A 19,301-nucleotide genomic window follows, 5' to 3' on the forward strand; every position below is an offset into this window, starting at 1 on the left:
ATGCAAAATCTCGTTAGTAAACGACAAAAGATGTCAAGAAAGCCTATTTACATTTATGTTCAATCCATACCTGTGAGCATATTGTGTCTAGTGTCAAGTGACAAAATGGAGGAGACGTGCTGGGCTATTGATTTTTATTGGAGTAAAGTTTAAAAATGATTGATGTCTAATCTGAAACATGCGCTTATAGATTTACATGAATAAGTGTACGTTATTTCCGGCTCAAGTCCAAAACAAATGTGCTTAAATGTTATTAAATATTTGTATTCGTGTCTTAAAGTATTGTATTAATTAACTCCACAACCATAACATGGGGATTGGGTTTGGCATGTTTTGTAATATCGTTAAAATGAAAGTTCTGAGTTCGCATATACTAACATACTTACCAAAATATGTTGTATTAATATGAAACTTTTCTATCTCGGAGTTGAATGATAATAATATGTGTTCTGGAGATCGATTTACTTTATACTCGATCCGATATACTTACGTATATGTTTATGCTTAAATGAGAAATCCCAGAAATAATTCAGTGAATGAAACAGGTTAATTCTGTGCTGGAGACTTTATCCTAGCCGTGATTATTTTTTTACTACAGGCATATTACGATAGAAAGAATCTATGCTTACTGTTATGGTAAGCGTTATACTCTTATTTTTTTGTTTAAAAATGAAAAAAAAAAAAAAATGCGATATTGTGGTAATTACTCGAGTATGCTGTTAATGTGCCGGTGTTCGATTCTTTACTAATAGGTAGCAGTGCCTGTAATTCCGGTTTCTGGGGAATGACAGGAACTATTAACACGGGTAGTTCGGTAAGGAAGAACGTTATAAAAACATTGTTCTGGTCAAGTGTAAAATCCATGTAGAATCCGGTCTTCAACTGAACAATTTAACGTACAGAACAACCCCGTAAAATACAATTTTGGAGAATCTCAAATTTTGCCCGAACTATTAGTTATAAACAATACTTAAAGATTGATCCATTACAATGTTGTGTTCTATAGTATTGGTTTTAAAAAGTGCAGAAATTGGGATTATGTTCTTTGTCTAATAGACAATGCCATATAAAAAAGAACGGCAATGTCTGATTGTTAATTTGGAGAATTTGGGTCTGACAACAACTTCTCCACCAACTTTATATCAAATTCTAACTATCGAAGGAAGGGTGCTTTATGTGCACGGCAATGTATCCCTGAAAAATAGAAAACCGGGTTTTAATAATCCCCATATTCTCGGTCCACGCCGGGATTCGATTCTGAGTCCACCTCCCTAAACTATCGACTGCAGCAACCGTGACCCAATAATGACTCCCACACTAATAGAAACCACATGCGTTCCAGCTCAAGTCACACAGACAATCATATATTTATTTTTTTCAAAATTTAATTACCTCGTACCTTACGTTTAAACAATAAAAGTCGTACATCTGGCCAATAGGTGCCGCCATATTTTCTATTGTAGAACGACGTCACTTCCTACTTATAATATATATTCTTCAAAAAAGTAGGGAATATTCAGAAACAATACAAAACTGCGGAAATGCACTGCTGTTTTTAATAGAGGTAACCAGTGTATATTAATAACAGGCCAATTGCCTACACATGAACATAAACAGTTCATATATGGGCGGCTTATCTGACGGCCTCATTTCACTCGCAAAGAGATACACTGTCAAAAGTGAAAATGGATGTTTTTGATTTTTGTCTTAATAATGAATGAGTAATTGCTCCACCAATCCTCAGACATTCAGCAATTTGTCGTGGCATGCTCCTAATGCTCCAATCACGATTTGGGGCAATATGACCCACTCCTCTTGCAGTGCCAATTCTTGCAGTGTTGTCGGTTAACGTTGACGAACACGTCTCCCGATCAAATTAAACGTAACACGTTAAAGCAAAGATGCGCTGAACAGTAAATCTTATGCAAGAACCAATAGGAAAGCAAACATGGATAGGATAAACCAGCAAGCGGCAGTTTTCATCAACCCTTCCTTGAAGTGTCAAATTTGACAATGAACCCCTCCCACGTGTATGGCGCTATTGCGTGTCGCACATGCAGCTCAGTGGTTCTGTTGGGGCGATAAGTTCTTCATCTGTGAACATACTCTCAAAACATGTCAAGTGTCCATGACTTATTATCATATCACAACCTGCATAGGTATTTGCATTTCAATATCCCCATTTTTTTTTTTGAAGAGTATATTACTTAATATTATATAATCAGCTATACATTTTGAAAGTAATGATTACGTCTTCTAGACGTGGCCTCGTCTTCATAAAAAAGTAGCTAAGGAAACAACAGTGTCCTTTAAAGTATAAGGAACTAATCCTATTTTGATATCTTGCAATGTACTAAAATAGTCGTCAACATGTGTTCCAGCTCAGCTATAAGAATGTTCTCTTCTTGATACTGACATAAGGATGTGGCAAAGAAATACTATACTACTACATTGTACTTTGAACACCATCATCATACTTTGAATCAATCTGTTAAGAAATTACGATGAGTTACACTTTGTTTTTCTTCTTTCTAAAAAACATTTTATTCACGTTTTTTTTTTGTTCTAAACAGGTTTTGGTGAACAGACAACGCTTATTTAAATCCATCCCTCAGTGATTTTTTGTTTTAAAATTAAAGACATGTATTCTTTCAGTAATAACTTTATTTCTAGAAACTGATATGTATCATTAACAGAATAGATTTAGGTATCCGTCTTCTATTATTCAGGCATCTAATTAATTAAAGAATATAACATTTAATATCCGAGGAATAGACATCAAAGCTTCTGCTTTGTGGTCTGGTAGATAGAAGGTGGTATTGAACAAAATATTTAACCATTAATTTAATTTAACTTGGTAATTCTCAAATAACAGTCCATTAATTCATGCTTTCTGGTAAATTAATGAAACAAGAACTACAATAAATTGTTCGATCCGACGCAAAAGTGTTTTTCTGCTCACTGAAATTTACAACCGTTTCGTTATATCATTTGTTCAGTATATATAGGGCTGTGCCTTAGATAACTTACGATATATCTAAAAGAGTCGATGATTGGCTTAATTTACTGAAATCGCTATTTGCTGACTATGAATGATATGCCATAAATAACTTGATAATTTTAAGATAACAATATTAAAGACGCATCTTCCATGTTCTTGTTTATTTCCATTCATTTGGATTGTATTCAATTCTATAGTTCGCGTCAAACAGCTTTAGTATTTACAGATAACTTGTATTCTTAAAAATATTTAACCATTAATCTTGCTTGGTACGTTTACTTTACAATTTACTAATATTTTATGTGATAAAAGTGTCACGTGGCTCACATAGCCGACACGAATATTTTACTGATCTTTTGCTCTGCCAATATTGAGCCATCGAAATAAAAAGAAAGAAACCCATCCAATTGTTTTGTAACAATATAACGATTCTCTTTCCAATATAAAGATGTTCCGGTCTTTCTTAATGAGTCGTTGACATCTCCAGTTGATAACAGTGAACATATTGGATGTGCAAAACCTTTTACAATTGAAAGATGTCATATTATGGTCACAATTCAAGTTAGAGGACAAGTTAGATTGCAAACATTTTCGTGATCGCCGAATTTTTCAATCTGGGAAGCTTCTCCTTGACTTCATTGCGGCGTATAGAAGGTCGAGTACATGAGAAAAAAGACACGCACGCTATTGTTAAAAGACGGTGAAACGACATAACCGAAGAGCATTTTAGAAATATTGAACTCATCTAGATCCATGAACCAAGATTAGTTCAACATCATGTGGTGGATGTGACAATCGTCATTGTAATCATATAGTGTTGTCTATTGGTCGAGAAACTACTGTTAATTCCACACCATGTGATGCACGTTCCACTGACAATTGTTTATTTTTCAACTACTCTATTATATTTTAATTTTAATTACGACAAATGTGTTATCGATGTTTCTCAAACAAACAATAAGACATACAGTTGTAGCCACGTAAACCTTATTGGCTATTCGATCTTATTGACTATTGTTGTTTTTTTCTATGTTTAATTATGCTTGTCTTTGAGTGTAGATATATCCTGGGTTTGTGGCTAAACCTAGACAAATACAGAGAAATCCTTCATCTGAATTCTCATTAAATTTTTGGCGTGTTAGATGTCTGCTTATATTTATTCAAGTTCATTAAGTCAAAGTCGTACACAATCAGTGAAATGGCAGCATTGTATTCGTATTTCATTCTTATCATTAAATTATGTTATTTATTGGTAACAGCTTTATTTGGTTGTATTACTGATAAATAGGTTTGATACTTTTTATCTGCATTAACGCACATTTTTATTGTGGAGTTGTGTTATTTTATTAACTCCAACCTCAGAAACCAATGATGTCGCGACATAATTTTGATCAAATAGACCTTTAATCATTCACTTTTTTAAGATCGGAATTTGAATGTGAGAAAGTAAAATACCGCTATCTGTAGTTTATTCTTCATCATGCTGTATGTACATTTTAAGGCTAATGGGCCATGATTCTAGCTATATATTCTAAGATTTACTTGTGGTAAGAATTACCTACACATACACCACACAGGCGGAAGAATAACAGTTAAGATGGTTACGTTCAATTGTAGTATTTTGAGAGTTCCATACTGAACCCCATACATCCTTTTTAGCAAGACGTTGCCAGGAGCAAAGGTAGAGCCGGTCAAAGAGACGATAAGTAAAATCAAAGTCAAGGGAGAAATCAAAGGTGCAGTGTGGTCTGGTAATACCTTTAGATAAAACACCTACTACCTATACACAGACTGAATAGTGGCATTGAGGGATTTATAATTTAATATATAATAATAATAATAATAAAAACTAGATCTGCCAGGCAAAGTTATCAGCAAAACTATAACTAGAGACATTTCATCAGGGCGAAAAAAATAATCTGAAAAATAAAGGGAGATAATTGGGAATTATATTGCTGGAATAGTATTGAATTCCCCTTGAGAATTTTCAGAAAAAACGGCCAAGCATCAGAAATGAAACGAAATAAGCGGGAAAGAACTTAAAAATGGCGGGGAAATATCGAAAAATAAAATGAGATAACTTTGAATGAAACATATATTTTTTTGATCGGATTGGCCTTAGCTGTTCGAATATTTAGGTCAAATTTGTAAATTTTTAAAATTAAGGGAAACAATTGTCCTGCAAACAACTTTGTCTGCACGAAAAACTTCCAAATACCAAAATGTCGACACTGAGCCAGACTATCCTGAAATATATTAATTTCATAAATAGGATTAGGAAACGAATTCTCCAAACTAAGGTCTATTGTGTTTCTTTTCAATCCCGTTAACGTGGATTTTCAACTATTTTTCCGATTCAATTCAAAATGACAGCCATCAATTGACAGAAATCAAAATTCCAATCTGGTATTTTTTTAGGCATTCCTTCAAAGATTCAGAAAATGTAACTCTCATGTCTGTAAGTAAAATACCCTAAAAGCCTGGGGGATTTTCCACGTCTCAAGCTAGTGGCACTTCCGGTTCGATCGACAAACTTTACATTTTGTATACGTATCAAGGCAATCTGACCTACTTTTTTTTCGATTTTTTGAAATTTCATGAAATCGTGACAATATTAGAGAAGTTGTCAAGTTGGTTTTTACTTCCGGAATGTGATGTCAAGGACGTAATTTTCAAAATTCGAAAACCGGAAATAGCAGATTGAAGGTAAACATTTCAAGGTTCTCGAAGAAAAACGAATTAGTAAAATAGATCAAAAAGTCACAAAGTGACAGCTATGTAGGTCAATGTTTTCGTCAGTAAAATTCGGTGATTTTAGATTCGTAAGAAGTTTTGAAAATATATTTAATCAAATCTCACCATCAATTCTTGGGAGGGGGGGGGGGGGTAGGTCAAAGTTTCAGAAAGATCCTATGGTTAGATTATGAAAAATCCAATTTGCAGAACACACACACATAATAAAGCTTTCATATTCATGGTCATTTCCGGTCACAGGTCGGGTATTTTATCAAGAATATTAAAAAGGAAAGGGAATGATTGAAATCGGCCAAATACTAACAGAGTTATAACCAGAAACATTTCAACAGGGCAAAGTTTTCCCGTTAGATATTACGAATCAAATCGACATGACGTAAATGTTTGAACCAGGTATCACTTCCCGTCAGATGTTACTGATTTTGTCAAGAATCTTTAAGAAAAAAGAATCATTAACTAAGTTATAACGTTAAATATTCCATCCGGGAAAATATCCCATTTTAAAAAGTTGCACAGAACCTTTGTTTACCAACCCATTTTGATAAAACTTTCAAAATAAGCACCATATGACCAACATAATCGTGCGAAAAAATTTTATGACGTCTCTTGACAAAAAATCGGCGAAAACTGGCTGAGTTATAACAATGGATAAGCTGGCGTTTAATATTCATTCATTACATGTTCTTTTGTTTTCTCAAAATAAGAAAAACATGAGTTACTAGGTGTTGCCTTTTGACGGGAGAGTTGGTGAGTGGAATGTTGAGAGTCTGCGTCAAATTCAATATAAAGATGGGTGTCGTCGGCAAACAAACGAATATTTAGCCCATAGCATTCAGCAATCTTAGTGATAGGCTTTGTGGAGATAATAAAAAGTACAGGTCCGAGTACAGAACCTTGCGGTACATCACAAAGCATTGTATTATCGTCGGATGTTGAATCTCTAATCCCGACAGCTTGGGTGTGATTGGTTAGATATGACTCAAACTAGTTAAAAACAAAACCACACAAGCCAATTTCACACCATAATGAATCAATGACATCATCGGTATCGCGCGTTATCAAACGCGGCTGAGAGATCTAGAAGTATCGACATAACACATTACTGTGTGATTTTGAGTAAAACAGTTTCTGTGCTGTGGTATTGTTTGTTGGCGGATTGTAATGGATTTTCAAGGTTGTTGGAATAAGTATGTTCTTTAAGGTCATAAAATAGTGTATGTTCAGTACTGCAGATTTGAGACATAGCGATAGGGTGGGCCGAACATGTCCCTTTTTGCATTAGTGTGTTTCAAAATCCACATTCTATTGATCCGAGGTGGAGTAGTTGATGCGGGCGTCACACTGTCCCGAAATTGACATCAAATGACCATACGAATATGGAATTTTTAATTTGGTGCGAAGATGGCCCCGAACTTTTTCAACAGCCAATCAACAGCCAAAGCAAGGACGATGCCTACAAAAGGTCACGCGATGGAACCCAAACCACACACTAAGATAATAATAAGTTGTGACTTTTGTATAGTAGTTTATACCCGCAGGACAAACGAAGGCAACACGATGGCTCTGTATGGTTACTCAGGGTTGACTCAAAAAGATGCTTTTGCGGGAGTCACAATGTCCCGAAATTGGCACTAGATGGTCACACGCGATAAAGTAAATGTCGAAATTCGGCTCTGATCGTAACAACATCGGGACATTCGTGAGGGCATCTTAAGCCATCGTATGCCATGCTTAAAAATTGCCGAAAGACCTTGCGAAGGTTCGTTTTCGTGTTTTCATTTTGCCCTTCATAAGGCCATCTTGTGGGCATCTTGTCAAATCGTGTCTGCTTCGTCTTTACTTTGTTTACAGTGTTTACTGTGATGAGACGAATAACCCTATTTTTTCTTTAAATTAATACTGGGTGTTTAAGGTCATGAGACGAAGACGGCTATATATTTTAAATGATTTCAGGTAATTACTGCCAGAATTATGGCCCTTGATCACTTTGAAAATTCCCTAGGACGCTCTAGAGGCCAAAGCTAATATCCGATTGACTTTAAATTTACACACGGTGTTTAAGGTTGCAAGACAAACAATCGAAACCAATTCGAATGATTTCTGATAATTGGTTAATGGGTTGTTACTCTTCATCAGCTTTTAGTGTGTTGTAAATGTTTTCATTGCTGCAAAGGGAAAAAATGTGACAACCCCTGTTGACTTCCCGTACGACTTAGCTGCTAATCAGACGTAGTAATGGTACTTTTATTTTACAGCTGGAAACCGGGAAGATCTAAAAATCGTACACATGCAGAATCATGATAGTACCAAACCATAACAAAAAGGGGGCAATGTGATTATCGTTTTTTAACGCCAGTAGAAAACAGGTGGCCAATTTGGTCAATCCAAAGGGAATATGCCCCGCCCCGTGTAATAGATAATTAAAACACACAAGGGCGTCGGCTCACTTACCAGTCGTTCAGTTGCCCGTTTTATTATCCCAGTTGGTGCAGAAAAGTAGCAGATTAACCCCGTTTCATTTTACGAAATTCATTAATTTAATCTTGTGAAAGAAGATCACAGTGGCGTGGCGCCGACTTACATCACACTGGTTGCAAAACAAAGCCCTCTAACAATTCCCTATAACTGTGTTGTAATTGATTGTAAATACCAGACGTGCACTGATCATGAGAAGGAATTGATATCTTATATTTAATTAAGGGGATATAGAAACTAAGTGTGCGGTGAAGATAAAAGACATTCGCATTCAGCTAAAACAGCCGCGAGAAACACCCCTTAAAATTCTTAACATAATCGCATTTCATCAAAGCCAGAACATTCTCCCCGATGTCTTGTATCAATAGGAGTTATCAACGGTGGAATATGGTTTAATATATCTAAACCACCATGCAGTGGTCTTTAATGATCAAAGCAACTTTATCGCAACTGGAAACTTAAAGAGAAATCACCATATCCATTTTTAACAAAAAAGGTTAGAAAAAGTTATTTTATCTTAATTTAACTTCACATAAACGTTTATCAAAAAGGTCAGGGAATGGGGCCACGGTAACCAAATATGAAACGCCAAGTAACTGAACAAATATTAAACAACTATCATAAAAAAAAACTAAAGCGACGTTTCACAATTATAGACGTATTTTATCAAACGTCAGTCCAATAGACGACATATAAATACGAGGTTTTTTTTTATTAACGTTAAATAGACTTTCATTCATTTGCATAATCTTCGGAACCTTGTTCTATAAATTACACATATTATTCCATGGGTTAATGCTCCCTTCTCCAAAACTATTTCTTGGCATAACAACATATATGTCTACATATAGCTCCGCCTGAGAACAGGCCCTTAGCTAATTAACCGACATTTTAATTCCGACATCGACGATTTTAGTCGAAAACACTGAGTATGCTTTTAGAAATTTTTAGAAGTATTTATTTCTTTTCTATTTTCATACTGAATGAAATTAAATATGATTAATTTAGCCGTTGTGAGTAGGAAATTTGCCAAACTGATAATAGCGGAATCACGAAATAGTCCATTAATTATTCAATATGGCGAAGACAAATTTAGGAGTATCTAACCTTGTTTTGAAAGATAAACATATTGAAACTGTAAAGACAGTTTACAATGGTAAAGACTGTATTAGAAAAATATTACCCTGTGCAACATCAAACATGTACGAAGGTTAATGAACAAGAAGCCGCTGTTAAAATTAAATACGGTGTAAATTTTAGAATACTTTGAAAGTTATACAATCGCCGTAAATGTGTGCATGGTTTTGAATGTAACAGATAGCACAAACTTTAAAAAACTTTTCGGTACGAATAGTCAATGGTTACTATATCCATTTAACGGCAAGTTCACAACAACATTTACCGTAACTCCATTTAAAATTCACAGCGAATATGGAATTTTCCGATGGGTAAGCATAACAATAGATCTCCCTCCTTTCTCAACCAATCAACGCTGGGAATCTTATTACCATATACGGTTCCACGCATACTACGGGTGTAGTGACTGAAATTAAATTTTGGCGCGAAAAATGCACGGGATGCATGGACATGAATATCAAATACACGTGATCATACGTGGAGTTCCTGATGCCGTTTGGTGAGTGATTAAACTGTCAATGTAATTTTGAAATACCCTTTTTATAAAGAAGTTAAACGATGTTAGACACTATAACCTAATCTTATCACAAACGTTTATCCATCGAATAATTTATATTCAGATTTCATATCAAGTCAATTAAATGTTGTCTAAACGCCCATCAACAAATAATACAAAAACATCGGTGAACAAAGCTAATTGATTATAGGGTAAATAATTATAAACTTAAAATTTAATTATTCTATACAATTATCGTGTGTTCGATTCAACGATTAGTTGTGGTGTGTAGAATTGTTTGTAGAAAAGTTCCCCAGTAACATTTTTCGTTCGTTCGTGCGGTATTCCGCACACCTTCGGCTTTGATCTGGCCTGCGTAAAAAAAGATAATTACCTAATCAGCATTCGAAATCCCACATCGAGGTGTAAATTAATTTATGACCCCATGTCTGTGCAACTTTAGTCGGATTGATTAATGACAAATAATCACTACACTTGACATATTATTAATACACAAAGATTGTTAGATGACCCTTCTCAATCTGTTATTTGATTTAGATGGTTACGAACAAAATTTATTTGTACTGTTAATTCTAAGGTATATTGAGATATGTTTTCGTATTTCATGTTTACGGTCTATTTCAGAGTAATGAAGTAAATCCACGTGCTGAAAGAAAGGCGCCGTACGATGGCTACAGAAAAACGAGATACAGTTGGCTACTCTGATATACAAATCGTTTTTCAATCATGTTTGATTTTTATGATACATTTTACATGATCACATCTTTATACTCCTGTACTCTTTTACTCGGGGAAATTAGAACCACAATACTCTTCTGACGGAAATGTATCTCGAATCGTTTAGACTGCACACGATGGTATAGAGACTCTATCAAAAATTCGCTTTAAAACACAGTTTTAGAATCGCTGTCGTGAGAAGAGAGCGAGGGTCATTATGAAAGAAATTCTAAATTGGATCATAAATTAAAATAAATCACAAAACAAATTATTCCGCAGTCAAGTGTTTTATTTAATTAGGGGATTAAGGAATAAGTCCGGCGTTAATGAATACACACGCCGGCTGTATATAGACGTCACTGGCGTCTGATGTTTTCAATAATTGGCAAAGTCGTTTTTACGGGAGGTCTCTTTTTGCGACTTTGAGTGAAGATAGCTGAATTAATTATAATCAGATTGGTGTGAACTTGCCGCAAAGTGGATATAGTAACCATTGGCTATACATACCGAAAAATTTCTCGTCCATATTATGTGCACTTTAAGCTTTAGATGAATAATTGTGTTCGACAAAACTATTATTAGAGAGGAGTTGTTAATTCCAGACTAACGGGCCCTTTACTTTGCAACCTGCGAGGATGTACAGGGAGTATTTATATAATGGATATTTCAGAGTTAAAAGTTCTTATTTTCCAGCAAGATCCTCATGGGCCTCGTCTATAACATCAAAATGTTAACCGAAGACCATTCTAGATAACTGTAATCTCCTGTTTAAATGGGAAAAGCAAACTCTTTGATTTATCGTACTTCTGACAGTACATCTTGATAAAGCTTTATGACGTGTTCAGTATAGTCAATTACATGTATATACATGTATTGTCTTTTTAACCGGGAAGTGTATAAACACGACTGGATGATCTGTGTAGTTAAGTTTATATTTAAGCAATGTTATCCAATTGAGCTGTTATTCAGATTGGTCAACATGTATCTACGATAAATGGCAACATGCATTTGGAACTATACGAATAAAAAGTAGCAACTGGTGTAAAAGCTGGTGATATATTAAACCCCTTTCATCGCAACAAAATCTGGAGCCACACTAATCAAGGCACTGGCTGACTAACCAGGCGATCCCTAGTTCGATCCCGGTGTTGACCGAGAAAGCCCCCAGTCTGTTTTTCCTCGTCAATGTTACGGGACGGACGGATTCGGGTGGCACATCGTGTAGTCGTTTAGATGGGACGAAAATATTAATTCGCCTTATCCCGTTGTATTGTAACTGATTAAGACCGACTTTTAGCCAGGTGTTGCAGGATAAAGATTGTACAGTAAATATAAAAAATGTAATTAAAGATCTAAAAACTAATAAGTGTATCCAGACCTTCATTCTTAAACAAAACTTTCGTTCCGTAATTCGTGCAAAAGTGAAAAAACAAAATCAGTATTCAACTTCCAATTGTGATACGGTTTCGATTACTTGAAAAGATCCATTTTCCAAATATCTGGCGAGTGTTTAAAATGATTAAAAACCTTCTCGCCATTTCGCCATGAGGTATTCTCCAATTATGATACCGTTCAACATCATGCAACGATCTAGACAGCTTCGCTATTAAAGTTTAACAACTTTGTAAGGCGTTTCAAGCTCTGTGTAAATGTACTCTGTTTTAAAGTGTTACTTACCAAACTTTTAGAAACTGCAAATTCCAGTACTAATTGCTTATCACGTATTCTGGTAAAAATGTCTGCTACCGTTTCTAAATGTTGAAAACAAATAATGACTTTAATGACTCAGTAACCATATATGTTTATACTAAACGTGTTACTTTTATTACAACGGCTTCTGTGTGGGTTTGTTGTTGGGGGCACCAAACCAAACAAGTTTCTCAATTAGAAATTTATAAAGTATTGATTCTTAGACAGAGATGGGCGCTTTACTTGTTGCTTTGAGCCAATGAAAATAATACAAGACAGTCGCGCATGTTCGCGTTATTAATCTCAGGAAAAGCACATAGGTTTTGTTATTGTAACTTCATGTTTAAGGGACCATACATTAATCAAATATTCATGTCTTTTGTCTTAAGAACATCCGAAGAGAATAGATATTTACGTACTAGATCCAATGACTTCTATGTGTGAAAGCCGTTAATAATGTAAAATTTATTATGCACGACAGTTTGGATGACACGCCTGAAGAACAAGCCAAAGGTGAAGATATTTGTTTAAAAACAAAAATGAAAAAAAAAAATTCACCAACCTCAGAGACATTATCTCTTTAATGGCATAAATAGATATATTAATAGATATATTATTTTTGTGATATCCTTTATGTAGAAAATTTCACAACGTACAAATAGTTTTATACCACCTACCCACTCCCCTTCCCAGAACTTCTGAAAGGGGAATATGCAAATGATCATTATATGGGGCTTACGAGGAATCTGAGATTATTTTCAGAAATCGCCACAAGCGTATTGGAATATACGTGTAATTAATATAAAGAGAAAGAATGATACCCCCAGATTGTGACGTGACTATATTTGAAATGCTTTTCTAGATAACTGCATGCTTTGTCGTGGCTTTTTTTTCGGAAAATCACTAGAAAGGGCCCCGAAATAGTTTTTCCCCTATCTTCTTACATCCCGACCCCTGTAAATAAAGATTTAAGGCCCGCGGTAACACAGAACCTAACATCAAACATGACAAGTTACTGAAGAGTGAGTGTGTAGACAAGGGAATGCATGATGTGTTCTAAATAGTACATTTCTATGCATTTGTTTCATATCTTAGCATTCAGATGTTAGGGTGTATCACAGGTATGTGTAAAAAGCTGTGGTGCGCAGTTCTAAAGCCTAGATAATGGGAAATATGACTAAACAGAATAATTTCAAATGTAGGGATCTTCGGTGTTTTGTAAAATGTTCTAAAGGATCTACGAGTGAAAAGGGGTTGGGGGAAAGACTGGCGTAAAGCATAATATATATATCAAATACCTAGGAATTGGTCACTGGAGAATTCCAAAATGAAAGGAAATGAAGGAAAGTACAGATCATACATAGTCTGGTCAGGTTAATAACATATAAACCATTTCAAAACCAGACAATAGAACCTATAAATGACTGACACCATAGTAAATTTTAAGAAGCTTGTTCTCTTTATGATTCAAAGAAAGGTAGGTTGATAGTCCAGTCATTCCCATAGGGTATCTAAATGAGAAAAAAAGAATCGTTTACCAAAAGCCACAAAAGAAAATAATATGGCTTAATAGTAAAAGTGTAGGAATATGATCGAATTTCTGGCTATGAAAACAAAAGTGACATTTTTTGTTTACAGGTAATATAATCTGGTCCTCTCTAAGAAACAGGTAATATAATCTGGTCCTTTCTAAGAAACATGTCTATTGTTTCTCTATTCTTCATTCGGTTTTTTTTTCATATAATTTATTCACAGAAATAAATTACTTTTCTGTCAAAATATCGACACAAAAATTATTGATTAAATCTAGGATATATTACTGTATTGCTAGTGAATACCATCAAGGGGTTAAAATACAATTATTAACGATGAGAATGTAGCACGTGTTTAAGTATTGTGAATTATATGATATAGAATATCAAAACGGAGATTGGTATTATTCATTTCATAAACCAAGAGGATTTAAATACTCTTGAAAATCGTTTTATATTCTTTTTTATGTTCCTTGAAATCTTTTATTCATTTATCTTATGCAATTTGCATTTATTTTATAGTGCATTGCAAATATTTAAAGAATTTGTAATTTAAAAACTTGACATGTTATTCTTTTTCACCAGTGATGAATGAATTAATGAATTTTAAGTGTATTTTGATTGAAACAACAATCCACTCTGGCTTGACTGAAAGGAAGAAACCTGCTTTGATTTCGGTCAAATATCTTGCCTTATCTCAGTGCAGTGCTGCAGGACAGAGGGTGGCAGGTCAAAAGGAAAAACGACTGTTCGTTCAGATCCAACCATGTATTCTATTAAAAGTCCTCTGACAGTTTTAAATCTAAATATGGGTATAGCCCGTAACGCTGCTGTCAAGAGGAACCCCATTTATTTCATTCCATTTGTAAACACATATTCTAATTATGTTACATTGCACATATGTTGACCAAAACACGTATTTTCCTCAAATCAAATATTTAACTGATGTGGAGAACCACATCCTTAACATGCACATTTTGATTTTTCCTCTCAAATGAAGGGTATTTGCCTCGTATGCCCTGTGTCCCACATAAACGTCCACCGTACAGCAGTGATGGTTTTCGCATGCTGTTTACACTTTTATTAATTCCATGGTACATCTTTTCAATTTTTGATTATATTTGATCATTGTTTCGGATCGATTGTGCTTGAGTTTTATTGTTCTAGTAGGGTCATACTTAACTATAGAATGAAACCCAGAAGTGTTAGCACGGGTGAATAATGTACTCCGTTACCCAGGTATATTCTTGGAAATCATTTATATTTAACCAAATAAAATTGCCGACGAAATTCGAATGAATGATTTGGCCACTGGTTCATTACCTTTGGGTTTACCAAAGGGTGAGAACTAGGGACTTTGGTCGATCACAACAGACTTGTAGCACCTCGAGTTATATCCGACTGACGTAGGGTTATCCACTGGTCCGTAAAAAGTAAGATCGTCGATATACGAAGTGCCTCCGAAAGAAATGCTGTTTCACATTCAACACCTGCTTATGTAAAATATCGGATAATTTGATTTGTTGAACAAATGATCGTCTAATCATTGTGAATGGGTTTTCAGCCTGAGAAGAAACCACTAACCAGATGAGTGTACTAGCACTGTTTATCTAATAACATTGTTCTCCACTTAACAGGGAATCAAATCATTTTATATTAGATAATGTCTCTCTGTAAATAACTTGTCAATGGAGCCAATGAATGCCGTGTCCTCTAATTCCACGAAATAGCAATGCAATCTCATAAAAATAGACCGAAAGACATTAAAAACATGGGGCAATTTTCTGATATAAATCGAGGCTTCAATTACTTTGGCTTGGCCATTTTACTGAGATACAAAGTATTTGTGTATAAACAACTTCTGCTTTTCTTTACTACTGCGGTTTGAAAGTTCGACAAAAGGAAGAATTTTGCTCATGCTTATTGTATTTTAATGAATAGGAGAAGCTTGTTATTGAACTGCTGTCGTAATAATAGTTTATATCTAGATAATGTCAAGGATAACCTGCCTATTGCAGGTCTTTATTACTGCTTCAAATGTTATATAAACTAATTATTATCTATTAACATGACACGTAAATAATCAACTTCTAGAACATCGGGTGACAGAGATTTAAATGGATTAGAACGCCCGCGAGATTTAAGGATAAAATTGATAAACGAGACTAAATAATAAATAATCTACGCTGCTACCTCTTCCAACACTCAAGAATAAAATAATTTGAATGAAATTTTCAATAAATTCATTCTTCAATAACTGTTTGTGAACTATTAAAGCAAATACGAACAGCTTTTTATCTAAATGTTTCTTTAATTTGCTCGACTTTATAAGTTTCTGCTACATAACCCTCGTAAAAAATAATCTAAATAGGAGTTGGATTTTGACCAAGACCTTGTGTTCTGCAATATCACCGTTATCTTCTTACAGTTTATATTGAAGCCATTTCGGGACCAACATACGGTTCAATTTCATCTAAATACTTCGCTTACGCGTAGGGGTCTATAGCAGTGAGAGGAAAGCGGAGGACCAGGAGAAAACCCACGAGGATGGACATGCGACCCTACTCCTTATCACGTACCACCAGGGAATCGAAACCACGCCAATTGACTCAATGACAGACCTTATGATTCAGCGCACACAAGCTAACCATTCGGCCATCCAACCACCCTTGTAAAATGTATAATATGATACACATATAATGCTATATAAAAATGACACACAGATGGTTCATTACCTTATTTAAAAACAAATACACGCGATGAATCAATTTCTGCAATTAATAATAGTTTAGAGTAGCTTATGTTAATGCATGATGAATTGTTGCATTCAACGATCATTGGTTTAACAGACGGATACCATAGGCATGTAGTTAGCATATATCTGAGTTTGGAAATCAACTAAATCAGATGACGAAACTATTGAAACGGCAACTCTCAGCTCTTAAAATAGCAAACTATGCTAGCTGTATTTATGTTTCATTGCTTTAAATACGGTGGGCCCCTTAAGAGACTTTATGCAAAACTACAAAAACGAGGCGGTCTCCAACTTTCCAAAACAAAATCTAGTATCCAGTTGACTGGAGGGCTGGTTATCCAGTATACATTATTATGTAATGTTTTAATGTAATATTTGTGTTATACGCTTTCTTTAATTTTTAGAAGGTAGCGTCCAATCCAGAAATAAGTATATTTTTTTAATAGAGCCTTGCGCACAGCCGAATTGTTCAAAAAAAAAAAAAATATATGTTTATCCCAAAATAAAATAACTTGGTTAGTATCTCTCTGTTCCTCGCTCCCCCTCCCCCTACACACACACACACACTTATCATAGTTGTGGAAGTCGATACCAAATTTATTCACGCTACTTTTCGCCGTTTTGGATAACATGTACGTAAATTTTCTCCAGTTCTTTAATTATGTATAGCTTATATAATATTAATTACATATAACAAAGACTTCATTACGGTTAGAAAGAGAAGGTCAGAGTATAGATATACTGTATTGACTTGTCCATTAATAGAGTAGGTACCATCTTACAGTTTCCGGAATACCATATCTACATCATGCGACAATGATTCGGCGTTACCTCATACATTAATAAATGACAACAGTAGTCTACTATCTAAATTATAGAAATGATTTGAATGAAGACTTCAATAGGAAATAATATTTTTAACATTTTCAAAAATATTTCTCAGATAGCAGTCCTAATAACAAAGGAATAGAATACGTGTTAATTAATGTCTCCACAACACAATGTTTGTGTCATTTAGAAACATACGCTCGTATGATTAGTCCTATTTGGTAGGATTTTGTATTCAGTGCAGGAATACATACCATTTGTTTTTTTTTAAAAGAAAATAATCAAAATCTTACATTAAATCATGTTGGGGGCAGCAGTTATGACAGAATTAACATATAATGCGTTTGAATTTTAATATTTTGACAAAAATTGACATGATGTCAAATTTAGTACAGTTGATACACTGACAAAAACTATAGAGATCCAAACGTAAAACAAAAGTTTATTAGGTTTTTGCACTTTAAATGAGAAGCTTTATTTTAAGTGAAAGATATCACTTGCGCGACACCCGTTCATGGTTATAGACTGTGCCTGATGAGATTAAGAAAATTTCAGATAAATACGTGGGCTGGAGATTTGAGATTAATTAGGTTAAACTAATTCCCATTTCAGCCATAAAGATTGTTCTTCAGTAAATAGAATAGCGAACATGTATATTAATCACACGAACTCATTCTGAAATGTTCAGTTAAAGACATGACTAATCGTGTCTTAAAGTGACAAAATGATGAAGTTTTGGTCCATCCGAGGGCATTTTGTTTAAAGCTTTGTTCAGAGCTTTATATACTGCAAATGCACTGAATAGCAGCCATCAGATATTTAAGCTATCTAAAGAAACCACGAGAAATAAAATTAAAGTGTAGATCGAAATCTCCATTATGGATTAAACACACCCTTCTGTTTTATCATAATATATTGTATATGCATATATATTGTAAGAGAACTTTCATTGTGTCACCGCAAAGTATTTATGTTCCTGACAAAAGACAGGATGTATCTCAAGTATACTATTATTTTCAAAAACCATACGTGTAGATATTAAACAAAAGAGAATCTTTAAAAGAAAGGAAACAAGTACAAGTAATATGTTTTCTTCCCTGAATATTAAAGCATTAAGTTGTTCTCTTAAGGGATTCGAAGCATTATTTCACTGAATGAATTCTTTTTTACACTATGTATATTTTTAGAATATTCTATACGGTGCACTAGTTAACGTGTTCTCTCAAATAAAATAATTTGAAGAATTTTTTTAAGAGAATGAACTATTGTGTACACTGTATTATATTAAGATATATTTGGAAGGTGCATTAAACGATCATTGGGGAGCTGCTTATGAAAAATGAAATGAATATCGATGAAAGCTATTATGGTATTGCATTCTCATTAAAAGGATAAGTAATCAAGTTTAGTTTTTTTTTTAAGAAATCACGAAAATCTAAGGTAAACAAATTTTAGAAAAATAATTAGACACTATGCTTTAAAGGCACGATTAATAGTTAGACAATTGCTTTAAGTTTAACATTCGATTTTAACAGTCCGGTGGTTGTGTTATTTGTATTGGTAGGGGTTGTTTCTTTTATTGTTGTTAACATAGTATTAAATTTAAGTAAAAATGACAGGGTATCAAGGGTACAAGTGGGAACAAAATGGCAGAACTAATTCAGTTTATTAAATTTGAATAACAAATGAAAAACATGCATTTACATTGTTTTGACAGTCTATTTTACCATGCGTGTCCTTTGTCATTTTTACACTGAAACCTTTAGCTATGGTTGCAATATTCACAGAAAGAGATAAGTTACTTGCAAATTCTCATTTCTGTCGAAGGGTAGTTTGTAAACGGGACTTTATAAATCTGCAAAACCCCACGGCGTTGTCCTTGCTAAACAATGCAGT

At 34.3% G+C, this 19,301-nt stretch overlaps 1 long non-coding RNA gene across 2 annotated transcripts in view; it reads right to left on the minus strand.

Annotated features, from left to right (window-relative positions):
- Positions 1-19,301, minus strand: part of LOC126825430 (uncharacterized) — a 48,199-nt gene that overhangs the window by 19,794 nt on the left and 9,104 nt on the right. The window contains exon 2 of one of the 2 annotated variants that reach the window (XR_008788613.1): positions 12,279-12,352. The exons of the other annotated variant lie outside the window; for it this stretch is intronic. This is a non-coding gene — a long non-coding RNA (uncharacterized LOC126825430). The remainder of the gene's footprint in view (positions 1-12,278; positions 12,353-19,301) is intronic. 2 annotated transcript variants of the gene reach the window in all.

This window comes from Patella vulgata, chromosome 6 (genome assembly GCF_932274485.2).
Source record: "Patella vulgata chromosome 6, xgPatVulg1.2, whole genome shotgun sequence".
Lineage (NCBI taxonomy): Eukaryota > Metazoa > Mollusca > Gastropoda > Patellidae > Patella > Patella vulgata.